Genomic DNA, 5,259 nt, shown 5'->3' with positions numbered 1-5,259 from the left:
GGCGACGGGGCGGAGCTTCCGAGCTCCTGCGGCGCTGATTGGCTGCCGCTGCCCAGCTGTGGGCGGGACTTCCTCTCCGGGCCGAGCTCCGCTTCCGCTCGCGGCCTGGAAGGTCCTTTCCGGGGCCTCCGCCGCAGGCTCTGAGCTCCCCAGGCCGGCAGGAGCCTGCCGGGGCCGGCGCTCGGCACCGTCCTGTGCGCGGAGCTCTGCCTCGGCCTCTGCGCTGCGTCCGCTTTGTGCGCCGAGTAGGGTGAGGGAAGCTGTGGGGCTGAGGGGATCGGAATCGCCAGGGGCTGAGAGTCGTGTGCTCGGGTTCGGGAGGGGTCTGTGGGGTTCCAGGGACACGTCCGTGGGGTTGGGGTGCGGAGGGTGCGTGGGGTCTGGGTGGGTGCAGGTCTGTGCGGCAGCGGTGGGTGGGTGTGGGGCAGGCTCTGTGCGGCTGCTGCGTGGGTGAGGGCCGCGAGGGTTGGAGTGGGCAGCGCTGGGGCCGTGAGAGGCTGCGTGCGGGTGTGGGGAGCTGCGTGGGGCCGTGGGCAGCCGTGGGGAGCTGTGTGGGTGTGCGGCGCTGGGGGCGGTGTGGGAGCTGTGTCCGTGGGGAGCTGCGTGGGGCCGTGGGCAGCCGTGGGGAGCTGTGTGGGTGTGCGGCGCTGGGGGCGGTGTGGGAGCTGTGTCCGTGGGGTGCGGGTGGGGCCGGCAGAGGTGTGCAGGGTGGGTGTGTGCGGTGCCGTGGGAGGGCTGTGTGTGGCCGCGGGTGGGGCCGGTCAGGGGTGGGTGTGTGGGGGGCTCCTGGTGCCGCTTTGCTGCTCGCTGTCCTGCTCGGGGCAGCTGCAGGCCCCCTGTGGCCGCTGCTGTGTGAGCAAGCGGAGCCCACGGGTGCCCTGCGTGGGCTGCCCTGGCGCTGTGTGCCTGGCCCTGGCCCCTCTGCTGTCTGCTGGGCTGGCGGCAGAGCTGAGGTGGGAGCGGCGCCGTGGGGGCTGGTGTGGGCAGGAGAGGTGGCAGTGAGCGTGGGGCTGGCTTGTGGCAGAGGCTGCCGTGGGGGCTTCGTGTCCGCGGCGAGCCCTGGGGGCTTGGAGGCTTGGTGGCGGCAGGGCCCGGGCGGCTGCGGTGCTGCAGGGCCGCGCTGGGCTGAGGGCCGGGCACGGGGGGGAGCCCGGGGCGGGCCGTGGGCTGGCTTTGGTGGGGGTGCCAGGCGTGGGTGCTGTGGCTGTGCCGAGCCTGAGCTTGGGAGCACCTGGGGCCGGTGGCAGCTGTGGGGCGGTTTGGCTGTGCTGGGGGTGGTGGCATCAGAGCCCTCTCCCCCCCAGAGCCTTATTGTGGGGGTGTGGTGTGCCCAGCCCTGTGCTGCCAGCACTGACTCAGGTGCCACCAGCCCCCTGCCTGTGTTTGGGGACCCTCTCATTGCAGGGTGCTCTCAGCCCCCCTGCCCCTGTGCTGCTCCACAGGAAGTTCCAGATTCCCTCCTGATGAGGACCCCCTGATTTTGGGAGACCCTTTCAGTTTTGGGGACTCCTTTCCACCAAGTGGAGGCTGTTAAACTCCAGGATACTTTATCAATGGGAGCTAAAAGTGGGCATAAAACTGCTCCAATGGAGCCACAAAATGTTCCACTGGACTCCAAAATGGATATGGGGGCCTCCAAATTGGGTCTTGGCACTCAAAATGTTCCTCCAGGATGCCCGAGTAGAGCCCAGGACCCTAAAATGTTCTGAAGCAACCTCAGGTAACAGCCTGGCACCCCAAAATGCTTTCCCAAGATCCTTTAGTTTCCCTCCTGGCACCTCAGAATTGTTCCCAGGACCCCAACATGATCTCCCTGGATCCCCAAAATGCCTTCTGTGCTCCTCATGTACCCCCAGGGCCTGTGGGGTGACTTCTTGCAGGTTTTTTTGGGTGAGGGATGGCCATGGGGGTGGCAGCTCTGGTCCCAGCTGTCCCTGCAGCTTCTTTCCAGGCTGCAGCTGCCCAGAGCTGCTCCTTTGCCGTTCTGCCTGGGGTGGGCACCCCCCAGCCCCCTGCTGGCAGTCCTGGGGGGGCTAATGTGGGGGTTGGGGTCAGCCCTGCAGCTGCTAGCAGGTACAGGAGCTCCCTGCTACCATCCTGTCAGGGCTGCAGAGGCCAAGGCACAGCTGGCAGAGGCCCAGGGACACTGCCAGCAGAGCAGGTTGCTCAGGGCCTTGTGCAGCCTGTCCTGGGCTGTCTGCAGGGCTGGGCCTCAGGCCCCTCCCTGGGCAGGCTGTGTCAGTGCTGCAGCAGGCTCCTGGTGCAGAACTTGCTCCTCACATCCAATCTCCACTTGCTCTGCTCTCCTTGCCCAGGGCTGGAGCCTTTGGGAACAGTCCCACTGCAGCCTTCCTGCAGCCACTTCAGGCCCTGGCAGCTGCTCTGAGCTCTGCCTGGAGCCTTCTGCTTTCCAGGCTGAGCACCCCTAGCCCCCTCAGCCTGTACCCAGAGCAGAGATTCTTCAGCCCCTGATCATCTTTGTGGCCTCCTCTGGAGCCTCTCCAGCAGGTTCCTGTGTGCCTTGTGCTGGGGTCCCCATGTCTCTCCCCAGCCCTGCAGGTGAGATCTCCCCAGAGCAGGGCAGAGGGGCAGGATCCCCTCTCCGCAGCTCTGCCCATGCTGCAGTGGATGCAGCGCAGACTGCACTTGGCCTTCTGGGCTGCTGCCAACCAGTTTGGTGCCTCCTGGCTCTAGGAAGCAAGAATCCAAATCCCTGGGATTGGAGAATTCCTGCTCTGGAGTTCCATGGCTGCCTTGTGCTGGACACCCCAGCCCAGTGGGTGCTCAGCATCTTGGGAGCCAAGATGGGAGCCCTGCTGCAGGCTGCTGGACGCTGGTGTGGTGCTGAGTTCTCTGCTGGTCACTCTCTGCCCTCTCTTTGCCTTACGTCTTCTCTCCTCAGCTGCTGCCAGCCCTGTCCAAGCTGCAGGACACCTCCTTGAGCACTGTCTTTGCTGGGAGGGTTCAGAACTGTTGTGGTTGGCCTGATAGGCCCAAAATAGGCTTAAACATGTTCTGCCTTGCCTAGGCATGGTTTTCTGCTCCACCAGAGAGGCAAGCATGGGAAACGGACACAAAGGAACCTGGAGCCAGAGAGTCTGGCCTGCCCAGGGTCCTGTGGTGGAAGGTACACACACTTAGCTTGTGCCTGTCTAGTGCAAGGCCTGTGCTTTTCCCAAATTAGGCAAAAGCGAGTGTGGTGGTTTGGGTGTTACCTGCCCCTACCCCAACTTTGGAAATCACCCAGACGAGACTCAGCTGGCTCTGGAAGTTGAATGAAACTTTATATTTACAGCTTAACAGAATATACAGGCAAATGTTAGAGTTTGAGAGTTTAGTGGATATGATGTTAATTGTAGTAAGATAAGTTTTAGAATACTTTTAGCAGAGTATTTATAGTAGGACTTAAGTAAGTAAAAATAGAGTAAGTAATTAAAATAGAGTATGTTAAATACTTGTTACCTGAACATGTTCAATAATTACTATAATGTATAAATTACTGCTTATTTCTTCTGTGCTGACACTAAGGATATCATGATACCATGTTTCTTGAATTTTCTTTGCCTTTTCTTGTATTTCCTTCATTTGCTAGATAAGAGTTTGTAAATATAATTGTAGAATTTTATGATACAAGGATATTGTAGAATATTTTTTAAGATTTTTTCTGTATATTTAGATATCACTAGGATTATGTATAACTCACTAAAAAAAAGGAGGGGGAGAATAGAGAATAGAGGAAGGTGTTGTGGAGGGGAAAGTTTTTGTTTGAGTTTTGGGGAATTAAATGCGAGGCCGATTTTATAAAAAGGTATAAATGATTTAATATTATATACACCAGAAATCCCCTTCCCCAAACTTATTTACAACTATCCCACGTAAGTTCTTTATATGCAGTTTGCGAATTAAATCACAGAATGACTATGTACAAGAAATCAGGAATTTAGTAACAGTTTGTAAAAGAATTTAGAAAAGAGTCTGTGGCTTGAAAATGCCAGGATTTAGGAAGAGAGTCTGTAATTTTGAGAGAGTTCACTGGAACCTTGAGAGATTATTCAGTCTTTAAATTAAGTTCTTGTCAGTTACTCACTATCCAAATGTAGTTCAGAAAAGTTCTAAATATCGTGGATTTGGGCGCACTGTTCGAGTTTCCGCGGGTCCGGTTCAGGCTGGACGCTGACTTCCGAGGCTCGCGAGGATTGGGCGCTGCCTGGAGCTGGCTGTAGCGTTGTGAATGCCGCGTGTGTGCGTGTGTAATCAGCGAGCAGGGTAATGAGCAAAAGAGAGGTGCAAGTAGAGCAGGGTAAAGAGTGAGGGGCTCAGTTAAGGGTGCAAGGGTGCCCAACTAAGGCAAATGCAGCGTTTTTATAGTGTTTTAGAAGAGGTGTGTTCAGCCAACTCAGGCAGACTTGCGTAAATTTTACAGATTGGTACAAAGTTACAATCAACTCACACAATTGGATAATTCTTACCAAAAACAACTTATGGGACCACCCAGGGGTCAGCCCCCAGCAGATGTTCGGCGGGTGGTCACCATGTCTGAAAACTCCAAGGCCTTTATTTCAAAACATAGCCATGTTATGTCTTTTGCTCCTGTGAGGGAGAGATTCTCCCAGGGCCTGTACGTCTGCTGGTACAGCAGCTGCGTCATTGCAGGCAGATAGAAATATTGTTTTGACTTTTTCGATAGAAGGTACCCATGTGAGCCACGACCCTGTGTACAAATGGGGCCTTTGCAAGAGGGCTCTGCTCCCTTCCATGACAGAAGGAAGGAAAGGAAAGTAGGAGAAAGAAAAGGGAATGTTGAAGTTTCTGTGGTTGCGTCGTACAGACTAGGCCAATGGATTTGTTAGCCTAGGCAATGAATAATTGTGGCAAGGACTAGAAAGGAGTGCTGAAATGGTGATGTATGTGTATAGATTATAAGGTTTTGATCATGGTTAACAAATTTGGGTATTTTCACGAGGTTTAATGGAATGGATAATTGCAAAAAAAAAAAAAAAAATCAGTTTAGCATGTGTTGTAAGGGCCAAAACCCACTTAATTGGCAATGTGCTTCTTATCTTTTTGCAAGGGCCCTGCAGAAAGATGGGAAACACTGCCTTAAATTTTTAAAGCAGATAAAGGACTGTGGGAATAAGGCCTAATAGATTAGCCTGAAAGCAACATCTAGGACATATCTTTGTATCATATTTAGAGATTAGTAGTTCTTGAGCACAGTAGACAGATGCAGCTCATAGCTAAGGAGTGTAGTGAAAACAT

The sequence above is a fragment of the Pogoniulus pusillus genome, unplaced genomic scaffold (assembly GCF_015220805.1).
Source record: "Pogoniulus pusillus isolate bPogPus1 unplaced genomic scaffold, bPogPus1.pri scaffold_47_arrow_ctg1, whole genome shotgun sequence".
NCBI lineage: Eukaryota > Metazoa > Chordata > Aves > Piciformes > Lybiidae > Pogoniulus > Pogoniulus pusillus.
This window is presented reverse-complemented; position numbering follows the sequence as displayed.